Below are 17,155 nucleotides of genomic sequence, written 5' to 3'. Positions count from 1 at the left end.
TAACTGATATAAATACAGAAAGGATGGGAACACCCTTTTGCTGTGATGTTTTACTGATGTACAGGAAAACAAGGCCATAAATATAAGACAGAAAGACCCAAACTTCTCTGTTGCGTTTTTCTAACGAACTACCAAATACAGTTATAAGATCAATGCGAACACAGAAAAATAAAACACCAACTCACTCCCATGTTGTACATTTCTGCTGTGCCACAGGGTAAAATAATATGGACAATAACACAAGACAATCTTTTCTGTTATGCAGTTCTGTAGTGAAGTCAGATAGAAGCAACACTGAGAACAGACACAGGCAAGCTGCAGCATTGTGTTTTTCTGAAGTGCAGTAAGGTAAGTGTAGCACTAACCCCCGAAGGAGCTGCTGATTAGATTGGGCCTGCACTCTTCTTAGAAACCACACTAACTTGACTCAATCCCCTTGGCACAGCTGTGGTGCAATGTAATACAGTACAACATATATTTCAATATAACACAATACAAAATGTGTGTATATATATGTATAACCTGGGAGCTCCCCCTGCTTTAAATGCTATATGTGAGGCCTTATTTAAAGTACTTTTATCTGGGGTCTTCTTTTCTTCGCTAGCTAAAGACACTCCTTTGTATTTTTAATCCAAAGTTCATGGAGGATTAAGCTGAAATGCTTCTGGTGTAACTCCAGTTATTTACAAACGCTTGAGGGACCAAGGTAGGTAGGCCCCAAGCCTGCTCAGTGTTAGTTGCTCTGCTGTGCCTCCGTGGAACTACAGGTTCCACTGAAGCCTGTATGTGAGTCTAACTGCGTAAAAAAGTTAACAAATGGTGGGTCGCAACCCGCTCACCAACTGGATCAACTGGAGTTCTGCGTGATCACTTTTGTCTGGTGACTGTAGCTTGCCTTTCTGTCAGCTGGGCCAGACGCTCTGTATCGCTCAACTGAATCAATCCGGTTCGCCGATTCTCCGCTGAGTGTCTTTGGACCTTCTCAATCCTGCTACTGTCTCTCAGGCTCCATCAGGTCACCTCACAAAACAAACAGGCTGGCACTCTGCGATGGCTGTCGGACGCTGTCTCCGAGAAACCTCTCCACAGATCCGCACAGGCAGGCAGCGTGGTCCCAAGAGCCACTCCAGTCCCTTTTATCCCCTACCCAGCATGCACTACGTAAGAGTGTTCATGGGTAGGTCACACGGACTCCCGGGTAACAAGGTCAACCTTCAGAATCCAAAACAAACAGTCACTTCCTGCACAAGTCTTTAGGTTGTTCTGAGGTTATAACAAACAGGTGCGTTACCCATATTTGACCACTAGATGGCTCTGGTATGAAACCACAGTAATGTCCATAAACCTTACATTAAGCATACATAACCCCATCAATAGGCAAGGATATCAGCACTACAAGTGAGGCTCGGAATGGAAAGAACAAGTAGTGCAGGGCCGGGCATGACAAGGTGGAAAGTGAGGCAACTGGTTAAGTGAGAGGAGCAATGAATGGGAGGGGGACAGGATGTGGAAATGTTTGGGGGGGAGGAGCTGTATAAAAGTGGGGGCGGTGTCTTCCGGGAAAAATTTGGGAAGTGAAACAGAAGGAGGCAGTTTTTTCTTCACGCTCCTCTGTAATGGCGGACATGGCCCTCATTCTGGAATGCCTGAGGGCGGCGGCAGCTTCACGGGGGGTCATACTGGCTACAGAGCCAGGTTGCCACGTTGATCCAGGACCAGGCGGAGGGGTCATCCACCGGAGGTGAAGCTTCCACACGCTTGGAGGTCGCGGCCTCCCGAGTGCTTTTCGCCCAGCCCCTCTGGCAGGGCTCAGCTCCATCCCAGGAGCCCACTGGTGCCCCTGCCGGTGAAGTGAACACCTGCTTCAACCGGGCTGGAATCCTTGTTGCTGGTGGAGCCCGGGGCAGGGCTATGGGCTGCAATGGCCCCTGGACCTTGCCCGCTTGTCTGGGTCCTAGGGAGAGCAGGATCCTCCCACTTCACCTGTCCCATCCAGCGGGGGAGTAGCAGTGACACAACGGTCGGGTCTTCCACAGACGGGGCTGGCGGTTCGGGGACACAACAGAGCAGCAGGGGGCCACGTGCGGACAGAGGACAGTCGGTGCAGCCTGCCAGGGCAACATGTGGGGCCAGAAGGCGCAGTGATGCAAATGTGGCTGGGACAGGCACAGAGGGCTCGGGGGGGGGGGGACTGGCCCTCTCTGGTTCAGCGGGACAGCTGCAGGATCTAGTGAGGGGGCTACAGGGCTTGGTGCAACGCTTTTCAAGTAGGCAAGGGGTACCGCCACAGTTAATGCCATGGGTTAGTGGGAATAGAGAGAAGGTGGGGGATGGAGGGACGCCTGCGGTGCTGGGTGACAGCACAGTGGTCACGATGGGAGTGGTGACAGTGAGTATGGAAGGGGGAAAAAAGTGGTGAACCGGCTGCGCCAGTCAGGTCAGATGTGGTAAGAATTGCAGATGCTGCAAGATGCTAAGTTTACGTTTGTTTTGATGGGCCATTACAAGAAGTACGGGATAAGATTGTCAAGGGTGAGTATGTGGAAATCTTCTTGTTGCTCCCCCTGGAAAAGTTTAATCTGGACAGGGTTAAGCCAGATGACTCAAAGAAGGAGGATGAGGAGAAAAGGAGGTACAGTTTAATCCCACAGACATTTGCAAAATTGGCTGCAAGCATTCACCATTATGGCCAGCGTCATTGGGGAGAAGAGCCCGTAACACTGCTCAGAGCTGTTCTGTTACATGGATGCTATAGGTGAGGCCCATAGAGTGTATGGGGGGGACCGCGTGGCTGAGGTATGACGAGCAGTTTAGACAACGTAGGGCGATCCGGCTGTCGCTCCGGTGGGATCACAAAGACATTAGTCTTTGGATGCGCCTTATGTCTTCACCGCAGCCTCCGAATCAGTTTTTGAGGGGGGCGGGGTAACACCCACCTCTGGACTGCTGGCCGCAAAGAAGTGGGGGGTGTTCTGGACATTTAACAAGGGATCCTGTAAGTTTCGGGGGTCATGTTGATTTAAACACGAGTGCTCCGGGTGCGGGGGGTAATCATCCCCTGTCCTGTTGCTTCAAGAAAGGAAAACGTGCCGGTGAGTCTGCGAACAAGAGAGAGGACTCCAGCGATGGAGAAAAGGATGCGGCCTTTCTTAAATAGGTACCCGGATAGGGAAGCGGCTGGGATATTGGCATCTGGGTTTTCGGAAGGTCTTAGGATACCATGTTCTTTGACTGAAATGCTGCCTATTGCTCGGAATTTGAAGTATGCTCTTCAGAACCTGGGGGTGGTTCTAGAAAAATTGACGAAGGAAGTGGTGCTGGGGCGTATGGGGGGCATATAGGGTTCAACCATTGTAGGATTTGGTGGTTTCACCATTAGGGGTGGTGCCTAAGAAGAAACCAAATAAGTTCCGGCTCATTTATCACCTATCGTTTCCCAAAGGGGGGGTCGGTTAATGATTCCATAGATCCAGATGCATGCACAGTGTCGTACACTTCTTTCGATGCTGCAGTGGGTTGGGTTTGCTCTCATGGCAAAATCGGATATTGAGTCTGCTTTTTGTTTGCTGCCGGTACACCCGGACAGCTTTAGACCGGTGCTGTTGGCAAGGGAAATTTTACGTGGATCAATGTTTGACCATGGGTTGTTCTATTTCATGCACACTGTTTGAAATGTTCAGTTCATTTTTGGAATGGGTAGTTAGGGATGTGTCGGGTCTGGATTCCGTCATACACTACCTGGATGATTTTTTTTGTGTGTGTGTGTGTGTGTGTGTGTCTGAAGGCCCGACCACAGAAATTCGTTTTCTGGGTATTGTGATTGATTCCAGGGCCATGGAGTGTCGGCTGCTGACTGACAAGGTAGATAATCTCAGGACTGAGAGTAAGGGAATGATGGGACAGAGCAAGGTTCAAATCCAAGAAGTTACAGTCGTTGTTAGGCAAGTTTAATTTTGCCTGTTGCATTATTCCAATGGGTAGGGTGTTCTGCCAAGGGTTGCCGGCAGCTATCGCTGGGGTGCAGGACCTAAATCATTTCAGACTTACCAGGGAGCTGAAGGACAATCTGAGAGTATGGCACACGTTCGCTGTGGATGGAAGGATCGGTGAGTAACTGATCTAGAGTAACTGATTTAGCTTTGGTCATGGATGCGGCTGGGTCAACTGGCTACAGGGTTTTCTTTCAGGTGCAATGGAGTGCGGAGCCTTGGCCTAGATCCTGGGGGGAGACGGGCTTCCTTAAGAACCTGGTGTTGTTGGAATTGTTTCCAGTGGTACTGGCAATGGAGTTGTGTTGGGAGGCATGCAGGAATATGCAGATTAGGCTGGATTGTGACAACAAGGGGGTTGTTCAGGTCATTAATCGGATCTCCGCGTTGTCACAGCCAGTAATACGGTTGTTGGTGCTGCGTTGTTTACAGTTGAACATTTTCCTGTATGCTGTACATATTCCGGGCATTGATAACACGCTAGCTGATCTCAAATTCAGTGGGACAGGTTCAGGGAACTGGCTCCGGATACAGGGAAGGATGGAGTTCCTTGCCCGGGATGGCTTTGGGAGATTGCCTTGGAGTCGCCACGGGATGGATCAGGAGGTCGGTAAGCCAGGAGACTTGAGCTGCTATACTTATAAAGGTATTGAGCAAGTGGTTCGATTTGGTACGGCTGGTGGGAGCTGATCTGGGTGAGTCCCAGGCAAGGTTGTTGATAATATACTTTGTTTCTAGGCACATGGAGGGTGGGGGTTCTGTATCTGCAATTACAAGGCATTGTGGTAGGTTTAGACATTTTGGTCAAGCTGCAGGGTCGACTTCTCCTTTTCGATCCTTCAGGACATGTGTGCTCAGTTGGGTAAGGTGTGTTTATGAAAGGGTTTTGTTTAAAGCTGTTTTTTCACTTGCATTTTTTAGGGTATTTCGGGTTGGTGAGCTGGTGAGCCTATCCAAAAGGGTAGCTGGAGGCTTTAGGTTTCAGGATGTGGGAGCGGTGGAAGACAGGGTGGTGTTATGGCTACGGAAGTCTAAAACTGATCAGAGGGGTAAAGGGAAGTGGGTCAAGCCATTTCCCCTGTCTTGTTCGGAAGTTTGCCAAGAACAGCCCAACCATATTTGGATGGACACCCAAGAAGGCCCTCACCCCCTTACCCCATCAGTGATAAGACCACACATGAGTTTGGAGTTTAAATGGCCATAGCGGCCTTATTTTATTAACTAAAACTTAAATGCTTTTTCAAATAACATTTGTAACGGCAACTTTTTAACATACAGCTTGTTGGTCTTTGACGGCGCTCCCACTTAGCATTATCCACCATTACACTGCGGGACATTTATACCATACCATACCAGGCCTCCAGCTGTACAACAGCTCTGAGACAACCCTTTCCTGCAGTACAACCATAACCGTATTCCAGCCTCCTGTTCTACTGGAATACCCCAGAGGGGCCCATTCCACCAATGAGCCCCCCACCACTACGATTACATCTGTTATCTGCCACCATAAAAGAACAAGGACACCACCATAGCCCGCAAGGATAACCCCTTACCCTTAAAGGCCCCTACACACCTGCAGGGCGCGCTGGATCCCATCCTGCAGACCCAGCGCCAAAAGGTCAATTCCCACGGACGTCAAATGAACCCCATCCTCATGCAACCCACACTGGGCAGCTTCCGTGGCTGCCCCAGTGCGAAAGGAGAGTGAAGCAAATTGCATGCAATCAAACCCCGCCGCCTGAAGGCACCTCCTAAAAACTGACACAAACTGAAACTTGGATAAGAATGGCCCACCCATATTCGAGCGAAAACCCAAAAAGGCCCTCACCCCTTCCACCGGGCAAACTTCCGAGCCATAAAGGGAAAATAACTCAACCCACTTCCCCGTTCCCCTCTGATCAGTTTTAGACTTTCGTAGCCATAACACCACCAAGTCTTCCCTTGCTTCCACATCCTGAAACTGAAAACCTCCCGCTACCTTTTTAGATGGGCTCACCAGTTTGCACACCCGAAATGCCCCAAAAAATGCAAGCGAAAATGCAGCTTTAAACAAAACACTTTCATAAACTGATGAACACATTTGACCCAACTGGGCTCGTATATCCAGGAGGATAGAAAATTAAACAGGCCTATGAGTATCCGTTTTGCGATGGCACTTACTATACCCCTTTATTGCTTGTTTCACCCAAAAATCTTTTGTGAAGTCCGGCCGGTAGGGATGAGCCGAACACCCCCCGGTTCGGTTCGCACCAGAACTTTTCGAACGGACCCCAAATTGGAACGAACTTTAGAACCCCATTGACGTCTATGGGACTCGAACGTTCGAAATTAAAAGTGCTAATTTTAACGGCTAATATGCAAGATACTGTCCTAAAAAGGGTTTGGGGACCTGGCTCCTGCCCCAGGGGACATGGGTCAATGCCTAAAATGTTTTTAAAAATGGCCGTTTTGGCGTGAGCACTGATTTTAACCACTTCCCGACCAGCGCACGACGATGTACGTCGACAGAATGGCACGGGCAGGCATATTGGCGTACATGTACGTTCAATATTCAATGCCGCCCTGCCATCGGGAGCGCGCCGCCGGCGGCGCGCTCCCGCGCTGGTCGGGACCCCCGTGAGTCCGGTCGCGGGACCCGCGGACTCGATCGCCGCGGGCATCCCCGCGAACGTCTCACGGAGCGGCCGAATGGAGGAAATGCTGTATAAACAAAATTTTTCCATTCTGCCTAGCAACTAGTGATGCTGATCTCTGCTCCATGTGATTGGAGCAGAGATCAGTGTACACTAAATGAAAGCCCAACCCCCCCACAGTTAGTAACACACCCCTAGGAACACTTAACCCCTACACTGCCACCCACTGGTTAACCCTTTCACTGCCAGTGTCATTTACACAGGAATCACTGCATTTATATAGCAGTGATTACTGTATAAATGACAATGGTCCCAAAAATGTGTCAAAAATGTCCGATGGGTCCCCGACAATGTCGCAGTCACAATAAAAATCGCAGATCGCCGCCATTACTAGTAAAAAGGGGCAGAAAAATTGGGCCTTAGGCACTGGTGCTGGTGCTACCACACTGCAACCTCTCCCATATACTCTAGTTTTATTGCAGGAATTAGCCCTGCTGCAAAGCATTGCATCAAAAATTGTAATTAAACGCCCCTGTTAAACAGGGGCAGAAAAATTGGGCCTTAGGCACTGGTGCTGGTGCCACCACACTGCAACCTCTCCCATATACTCTAGTTTTATTGCAGGAATTAGCCCTGCTGTAAAGCATTGCATCAAAAATTGTACTTAAACGCCCCTGTTAAACAGGGGCAGAAAAATTGGGCTAATGGCATCATCCAGAACCAGAAATGTTCTTCCAACATATCAGCGGAGGAGGAAGAGGACAGACAATCAACATAACAGGACAGTCACTCAGCATCAGCATAGGCAGTCTTGAAGGGATGTGATATTTCAAAAAAAATTATTCAGTTACATCAGCTTCAGGTGCTTGGTAGCTGTGGGTGATCCAAGACTGATTCATCTTGATGAAGGTCAGTCGATCAACTGATTCGGTGGACAGGCGCACCCTGTGATCGGTAACAAAGCCACCAGCAGCACTGAAGGTGCGTTCCGAAAGAACGCTGGATGCAGGACAGGCCAGTAGCTCAATTGCATACGGTGCAAGCTCTGGCCAGTGATCCATCCTCAAGACCCAGTAAGCCAGAGGATTTTCGGTGGGAAAGGTGTCCAAGTCTGACCTTGCCCCTAGGTATTCCTGCACCATGTAAATCAGACGCTGGCGATGGTTGCTGGAACCGATCATACCTTGGGGCTGCGGACTAAAAAATTGTCTGAAAGCATCAGTCAGACGGCCACCTTCTCCATGGCTCCTTCTGACCGATGCCTCAGCAACACGTTGTCCAGGACCAGGAGTTTGTAACCTCCCAGTCTCTGGGAACGCGTTGCACAGACCTTTCTGCAAGGCCTCCTGGAGATGTCTCATCCTCTGCTCCCTCTGCGATGGCAAGATAAGGTCGGCAACCTTACCCTTGTACCGTGGATCAAGGAGAGTGGCCAGCCAGTAATGGTCCCTCTCCTTGATCCGAAGAATACGAGGATCCTTCCGCAGGCTTTGCAGGATCAGGGAGGCCATGCAGCGTAGGTTAGCTGAGGCATTCGGTCCGGAGTCCTCTGGGTCACTAAGGGCAACATGATCCGCAGCTACCTCCTCCCAGCCACGTACAAGTCCACGTGTTTCTTGGGACTGTAAATCATCCCTACAAGACTGCTGCTGCTGATGCTGAGTGCCAGCCTCCACCTCCATGCTGACACAATCATCCTCCTCCTCCTCTTCCTCCTCCTCATCCTCTTCCTGTGTGATGGGTGGCACAGCAGGAACACTGTCTGGATAAAGGGGGCCTTGAGAGGCAAGGAAGTCCTCCTCTTCCTGCCTCTGTTCTGCCTCAAGTGCCCTGTCCATTATTCCACGCAGCGTATGCTCCAAGAGGTGGATAAGAGGTACAGTGTCACTGATGCATGCACTGTCACTGCTCACCATCCTTGTGGCCTCCTCAAACGGTGACAGGACAGTGCACGCATCCCTGATCATGCCCCACTGGCGTGGTGAGAAAAAACCGAGCTCCCCTGACCCTGTCCTGGTGCCGTAGTCGCACAGGTACTCATTGATGGCCCTCTGCTGCGTGTGCAGCCGCTGCAGCATGGCCAACGTTGAGTTCCACCTGGTGGGCATGTCACATATAAGGCGGTTCTTGGGCAGGTTCAACTCCTTTTGGAGCTCAGCCAGCCGAGCACAGGCATTAAATGATCGGTGGAAATGCACACAGACTTTCCTGGCCTGCTTCAGTACATCCTGTAAGCTGGGGTACCTGCCCAAGAACCGCTGCACCACCAGGTTAAGGACGTGAGCTACACAGGGCACATGGGTCAGTTGTCCCTGTCGGAGGGCGGAGAGGAGGTTGGTGCCATTGTCACAAACCACCATTCCTGGCTTAAGCTGGCGTGGCGTCAACCACTTCTCAGCCTGCCCCTGCAGAGCTGACAAAACATCCGCTCCAGTGTGGCTCCTGTCCCCCAAACAAACCAGCGCAAGCACGGCATGGCATCGTTTTGCCTGCGTACTTGCATAGCCCCTGGAATGCCTACGGAGCACCGCTGGTTCTGAGGACAGAGCACTGGAAGAGGCCATGGAGGAAGAAGAGGAGGGGGTGGAGGAGAGAGGTGTGTCACAACCAATAGTAGCATTTTGGAGGCAACCTCCAACACTACTGCACCTTGTCCTGCATCCTTCCCAGCTGCCAGAAGAGTGACCCAATGGGCCGTGAAAGACAGGTAACGTCCCTGTCCATGCCTGCTGGACCATGAGTCAGCGGTAATATGCACCTTACCGCTGACCGCCCTGTCCAGCGAGGCAAGGACATTGCCTTCCACATGCCGGTAGAGAGCCGGAATCGCCTTCCGTGAGAAAAAGTGGCGTTTGGGGACCTGCCACTGAGGAACCGCACATTGTACAAACTCACGGAAGGGGGCCGAGTCTACCAACTGAAAAGGCAGCAGTTGAAGTGCTAGCAATTTAGCCAAGCTAGCATTCAACCGCTAACCCACTAACTCCTGCAGATGCCTTTATTATAGAACACCAGAGATAAAGGGGTATACTGTAATTGAGTCACACAACACCCACTAAGCCCTGCAGATGCCTCTATTAGAGAACAGCAATAAAGGGTAGATACAGGTGTATATTGTGCTGGAGGCACAAAAAACCCACTAACTCCTGCAGATGCCTTTTTTATAGAACACCAGAGAAAAAGGGGTATATACAGATGTATACTGTGCTGTGCTGGAGGCACACACAACTTCCAATAACTCCTGCAGATGGCAAGTGGGCTCAAATAGAGAAGAGCTATGTAGGTGGATATAGCGGTGTGTACTGGGTACAGAGCACGCAGACAGCACGCACAAGCTCCTAACACTACTGACTGCAAGCTCTATTATAAAAGATAGATCACTAGCTATATAGGTGAGGTGAATATACCGGTGTATACTGCGGTCAGGGCACACAGACAACAACCACTACACAACAGCAAGATCGAAAATCGACCGAAAACGATCGGTGTGTACTGTGTTGAAGGTACACAGAACACCCACTAACTGCTTCAGACGCCAACACACTACACTAGGCCGCCGCGCTGGCGGCCTTATATAGTGTGGGGCGTGTACTACACAGTCTGAGCTATGATTGGCCACAGGCATCCTGCCTGTAGCCAATCATGGCTCTCCTCGCTGCTGGCGCTGTGATTGGCCAAGCATGCGGGGTCACAGTGCATGCTTGGCCAATCATGAGCCAGCAATGCACTGCGATGACGCAGTGCATTGTGGGCCGTGAGCGGCACACGAATTTGGCGCGAACGGCCCATAACGTTCGGAATTCGCCGAACGGGCGAACAGCCGATGTTCGAGTCGAACGTATGTTCGACTCGAACACGAAGCTCATCCCTACCGGTCGGCTCTGCAGCTTGAACAAAAAGGCCAGACACGCCATCTTCCTTGCAATGGCGGATACCGAATCCCCACCCTCCATATGCCTAGAAACAAAATATATTACCAATAACCTTGACTCGGACTCACCTATCTTGGCTCCCACTAGCTGCACCTACTCAAACCAATCCCTCCATACCTTGGCGTAAGCAGTCCAAGTTTCCCGGCTTACCGACTTCCTGATCCATCCTGCAGCGACTCCAAGGCAATCGCCCATGCGCCCCAGTTCCACTTCTTTAGTCAATTTTTCCAAGACTACCCCCACGGATGTTGAAGGGCAGACTTCAGATTCTGCGCAATGGGCGGCACATGGTATCCTAAAACCTTTTGAAAACCCAGATGCCAATATCCCCGCTGCCTCCCTATCTGGGTATCTATTTAGGAAAAGCCGCATCCTTGCCTTCATCACCGGAGTCCTCCCTCTTGTTTGCAGACTCCCCGCCACGGTTTCCTTTCTTGAAGCAACGGGACAGGGGATGATTGCCCCTGCATCCCGAACACTCATGTTGAAATCTACATGACCCCCCGAACTTACAACACCCTTCACTAAATGTCCGGCACACCCCCCACTTCTTTCCGTTCAGCCCAGAGGCGGTGAAGACATCAGGCACATCCAAAGACTAATGTCTTTGTGATCCCACCGAAGTGACGGCCAAACCGCCCTACGTCGCCTAAACTGCTCATCGTACCTGAGCCACGCAGTCCCCCCATACACCCTATATGCTTCATCCATAGCATCCATGTAGCAGAACAGCGCAGAGCAGTGCTCAGGGCTCTTCTCTCCAATGACGCTGGCCACATTGGTGAATGCCTGTAGCCAATTTGCAAATGTACGTGGGATCAAACGGTACCTCCTCTTCTCCTCGTCCTCTTTCTTTGAGTTATCTGGCTTAATCCAGATTGAACTTTTCCAGAGGGAGCAACGAGAAGATTTCCACATACTTTAGTAATCTTATCCTGTACCTCTTGTTTCAAGTGAGCCCCTAAGGGCCCTTCAAAACAAACTTACACCTCACATCTTGTGGCATCTGCTATTCTTACCACGTCCCACCTGACGGGTGGCACAGCGCCCCCACTTTTCTCAAGTCGTCTTCCAGGACGGCACCCTGAGAGATGACTGGTCCACCTGACAGGAAACACAATCAATCAAAGAGGTTAAAAGCCCCCGCCCCTCCCCGTGCTCCTCAGTTTTTGATTGTGTTTCCCCACAGCGAAACCGTTTGTTATTTTTTCCTAGACCCGAAGCCTGGGGCTGGTGGTCTCCCCCTGGGAGCCAGACCAAATGCCTGGGAAGCCTCTGGGTCTGGCAGGATGTTCTCATCCTTCCTGGGGGGTTCCCCTATATTTTCCTCAGGGGGGGCAGCAGAAACTGGAAGAGCCCCCCTGAGTGCTGAAGGACCCTGGGTACAGTGGTGTACCCAGAACTTCAGGGGCCAATTTTCCTCTCCTCTCCTTACCTGTGCGGTGGCCGTGCAGAAAAGGAGCCTGGTGCCCCTTTTGGCTCAGGGTATCTCTCTGAAGACTCCAGGTCCAACAATCCAGAGGGTTCTTGGTGCAGCTGGAGGCAGTATCTCCCCGTTTCAGCAGAGGTGCTCAGCTTTCTGGGGAGGTTTGGCACCATCTTCCTGGAGCTTGGTGGAGGAATGACATCACTTCCTCCACAGAACAGGAAGTGAGCTCAGAGTTCGGGTCATTTCCTGTCTACAGCAAAATGGTGGCCGTATCAGCATGGAGGTAACCACAGCCTCAGCCTCACAGCTGATTTGCCAAATCGGGGACATAAATCCAGGAGGAGCAGGCGCCCACTTCTCCCACAGACCGGCTGCCTTCGCCTGTGTTAGCTGTATGAAGAAGCTCACTGGTGCCAGCAGCATGGAACGTGAGGAGAGACCCGCAGGGTCCATGGCCATGGAGGAGACCACAGGGGGTGAGTCTGACCGGCCGCTGGAGGTTTAGATGGGGGAGGGTACCCCAACTCTTCTCCTCTGGGTGGTACAGTGCTGTATTGTAATGCCTGTATGTTTTTGTTTCAGGGGACGATGCCACTGCCCTTGGGGTTGCCAGCCGTCCGTGAAATCTTCCACCCGCTCTAAGCGTTGTGGAAACTGTAATGCTAGATTACCCCCAGATCATCCTAAACCCTTCTGCTTTAAATGTATACAGAAGCTGACAGGGAAGGAAACCTCTCAGATAATGGAGAAGTTTCTCACAGTACAAACTGAGATGCTGTCCACTCTGAAAGCCTTTCAGTCCTCCCTTAAGTCTAGGGATTCAGAGGCTCACACCAGCAAGGACGCCTCCTCCCAGGAGGGCTCCGCTTCCTCTAGGGGGTCTAGACGGCGGGCAGACAACCCAAGGTATCTCCAGTCTCAGGATTCAGAGGAGGAGGATGAGTCCGAATCCCATGGGCAGGGATTCTCGGACGAGGGTGTGTTGGACAGCCAGGAGGAGGATGAGGGGGAGGACTCCAGGTCTAGCAGGCATATCTTTTCAGCCGATGACATGGAGGGACTACTGAGGGCGGTTTACGCTTCTGAAGGGATTCAGGAGCCCACGGCTCAGGTCTCTGCCCAAGACAAAATGTATAGGGGCTTAATTAAACCACAGACCAGGGTTCTTCCGGTACATCCTGCACTCAAAGATATTATCTTAAGGGAGTGGAAGGATCCGGAGAAGAGGCTCCTAAAGTACAAAACATGGAAGCGTAGATGCCCCTTTACTGAGGAGGATGAGGAGAAGTTTTTCAAGACTCCTAGGCTAGACGCCTCCCTGGCACAAGTTTCTAAACAATCCGATCTTTCCTTTGAAGACACTGGGAACATCAAGGATCAGATGGATCGGAGGGCAGAAACTATTTTGCGCAGGGCCTGGGAGGCCAACGCGTCGGCTATGAGCCCCGCGTTGGCCTCAGCCTGCATCGCTAGAAATGCGGACATGTGGATCTCTAAGCTGATAGACCACATCTCCCAGACTTCCAAGTCTAAGGAGGTCTTAGATTCATTGGAGGTAGTAGGCAGCGCTGTTGCATACCTAGCGGATGCGGCCGTGGAGACGGTGCGCACAACCGCCAAGTCCGGTGCCTTACTAAACTCGGCTCGGCGAGCCCTATGGGTTAAAACTTGGGACGGGGATGGCTCATCTAAGACCCGTCTATGTGGCCTCCCTTTTGAGGGTTCCCTCCTTTTTGGTGCTGGCCTAGACCAAGCCCTTGCTAGGTCGACCGAAAAGGGGAAGAAATTCCCTACTAAACCGAGGAGGGATAGGAAGAGGTTTTTTCGTGGCCCCCAGGCAAAGAACCGCTTCTCGGAGAAAAAGGTCTCCCCTAATAGACGTTGGGGGGCTGGGAAGGACAAGCAGAAGTCAGGCATTCTCTTTTCCAGCCAGAAGTCAGGCGACAAGACCTCCAAATGACATTCCAGTGGGGGGAAGACTTTCCCACTTTGTCCCTCAGTGGGAAAGGGTCACTCGGAGCCCCCATATTTTACAGATTAGAATTTCTTTCCCCTCCTCCCACCAAATTTCTCTTGACTCACCTTCCCAGGGATCCTGGCAAGGCAGCAGGAGTCCTACAGAATATAGAAGAACTGGCCAGGCAGGAGGTCATAGTGCCTGTTCCAGAGGGCCAGCAGGGTCAGGGGTTCTACTCCCACATATTTGTGGTACCAAAGCCCTCAGGAAGATATCGCCTCATCATAAATCTAAGGCATCTCAACGTCTTCCTGCGGTACAAGAAGTTCCGCATGGAGAGTGTTTATTCTCTCAGGAGACACCTTCTCAGGGACGTGTTCATGGTAACCTTGGATTTAAAGGACGCCTACCTTCACGTCCCTATATTTCAGAACCATCAGGTCTTCCTAAGATTTGCAATTGCCTCTCCAGAGGGAGTTCAGCATTGGCAGTTTGCGGCCCTCCCCTTCGGGCTGGCATCCAGTCCAAGGGTTTTTACAAAGATCCTGGCAGAAGTAGTGGCCTTCCTGCATCTCCAGGAAGTAGCGCTGATTCCCTATTTGGACGACATTCTGATTTACAATCAGAATCGGGATCAGCTCCTTTTGGATCTAGCCAGGGTAGTGGAGACCTTAGAATCCCTGGGATGGATCATCAGCAAGGAAAAATCCTCACTGATTCCGGCCCAGACGAAAATGTATCTGGGATTCCTGGTGGATTCCGCGCAACAGAAGTTAGTTCTACCCCAGAGCAAGGTAGAGGGTATAATTTCAGCGGTCCTTTCTCTGTTGGAGGCAAAGACATCTCCATACAGAGGGATTATGAGGGTGCTGGGCCTGATGACGGCAGCTATCCCAGCAGTTCCTTGGGCACAGCTGCACTCCAGGACCCTCCAGCACTTCCTCCTTTCCTCTTGGGACAGGAAAGGGGTTTCTCTAGAAGTAGAAGTGGCCATTCCGATCGAGGTAAAGGATTCTCTTCACTGGTGGCTTCACCCTCAGAGGCTTCAGGGGGGTCTCCTTTGGAGTCAGCTTCAGCCGCTCAGGATAACAACAGACGCAAGTTCCTGGGGGTGGGGGGCCCACCTGGAGGATCTAACAGCCCAGGGTTCCTGGGACATGAGGCAGAGAAAGACATCCTCAAATTTTCGAGAACTTTTGGCCATCGGGGAGGCATTAAAGGCTTTCGAAAGGAGGATCAAGGACCAGGAAGTTCAGGTCCTATCAGACAACGCCACGGCAGTGGCATTTGTCAATCATCAGGGGGGCACCAGATCTCCAACTCTACTGGCTCTATCTTTAGAGATCATGGGCTGGGCGGAGAATCGGATTATCTCCATTTCCGCAGTCCACATAAAGGGGTCCCTGAATGTAGAGGCAGACTATCTCAGTCGTCAGCCGATTCTTCAGGGAGAATGGGAGTTGAATCCAGAGGTATTCTCCCTGGTATGTCGGCAGTTCGGCGATCCAGAGATAGATCTGTTCGCCCGCAGAAAGAACAGAAGGGTAAAGAGATTCTTTTCCCTTGCCCGAGAGGGGGGCTCAGAGGGGATAGACGCCTTGGCCCAGGTTTGGGACTTCCGGTTGGCCTATGCCTTCCCCCCCTGGGGCTAATTCCGAGGGTTCTTCAAAAGCTGTTTCTCTCGGAAGGCGCCCTGAATCTGATAGCCCCTTGGTGGCCCAAGAGAGCTTGGTTTCCAACCCTGCAGGGTTGGTCCATAGCCCCGCCTCTACACCTTCCTGTTCGGCGCGACCTTCTCCTTCAGGGTCCAGTTTGCCATCCAGACCCCAGCTTCTTCAGGCTGACGGCCTGGCTCTTGAAAGGCAGAACCTGCGGGAGAAGGGCCTGTCGGACAGAGTAGTGGATACTCTCCTCCTTAGTAGAAAGCCGGTCACAAGGCGTATTTACGCTAAGACCTGGGGGATTTTTTCTCGCTGGTGTCAGGTGAGAGGGACTTCACAGCAAGAGATCCCGGCCATTCTGGAGTTTCTCCAGGATGGAGCAGAGCAGGGGTTGGCAACCAAGACACTTAAGGCACAGGTCGCAGCCTTATCCTGTTTTTTGGAGAGACGCTTGGCACTAGATCCTCTGATCAAGAGGTTCCTTTTGGTCAGAGAGAGGTTGTCCCCTGTCCAGGTGTCTAGGTTCCCACCATGGGATCTTACCTTGGTGTTAGAGGGCTTAACAAGGCCCCCCTTTGAACCAATAGACCAGATCCCCCTCAGGATTCTCACCTTTAAGTTGGCCTTTCTGCTTGCTATTACATCAGCCAGGAGAGTAGGCGATATTCAGGCTTTTTCAGTCAAGGAACCATACTTTCGTTTATTTGAGGACAGGGTTATACTTAGGCAGGACCCCCTGTACCTCCCTAAGGTAGCATCCAGGTTCCATAGGACTCAAGAAGTAGTGCTACCTTCCTTTTGTAATAATCCCCAAAATGAGAGGGAAATTTCTTTTCACTGTCTGGACGTCAGACGTTGTTTATTATCCTACTTAGAAAAAGTTAAGGAGTTTCGAAGGTCCAGCCATCTTTTAGTTAATTTTTCTGGCCAAAAGAAGGGCCAACAAGCCTCCAAAGCATCCATAGCTAGATGGATTAAGCATGCCATTGCTTTAGCCTATGAGCAGTCAGGTACTGCAGTTCCTAGGGACCTGAAAGCTCATTCCACGCGATCTCTGGCAACCTCTTGGGCAGAAAGGGCCGGAGCTTCAGTGGAGCAGATATGTAGAGCCGCTACATGGACAAGCCAGAACACCTTCCTGAGGCATTACAGGGTGGAGTTACTGTCCCCTCAGGATCTGGCATTTGGCAGGAAGGTCCTGCAAGCGGTTGTCCCGCCCTAAGGTAGGCCTGAGCTACTTGCTCCTCTCTCAGGGTGCCGTCCTGGAAGATGACTTGAGAAAATGACCAGTTACACTTACCGGTAACTGTGTTTCTGGGAAGTCTTCCAGGACGGCAGGCCTACTTCCCACCCGTTCTCTTTAGGTATAAATTAAGGTATAGAGTGTGGTGGTGTGGTGTGGTTTTCTTCACTCTCGTGCACTGGTGTGGGTCAATACTTTGTCACAACTGAGGAGCACGGGGAGGGGCGGGGGCTTTTAACCTCTTTGATTAATTGTGTTTCCTGTCAGGTGGACCAGTCATCTCTCAGGGTGCCGTCCTGGAAGACTTCCCA

This window comes from Lithobates pipiens, unplaced genomic scaffold, assembly GCF_037356315.1.
Source record: "Lithobates pipiens isolate NorthernLeopardFrog02 unplaced genomic scaffold, aLitPip1_a1.2 Scaffold_1, whole genome shotgun sequence".
In the NCBI taxonomy this organism is placed as follows: Eukaryota; Metazoa; Chordata; class Amphibia; order Anura; family Ranidae; genus Lithobates; species Lithobates pipiens.
Note: the sequence above shows the minus strand (reverse complement) of the source record.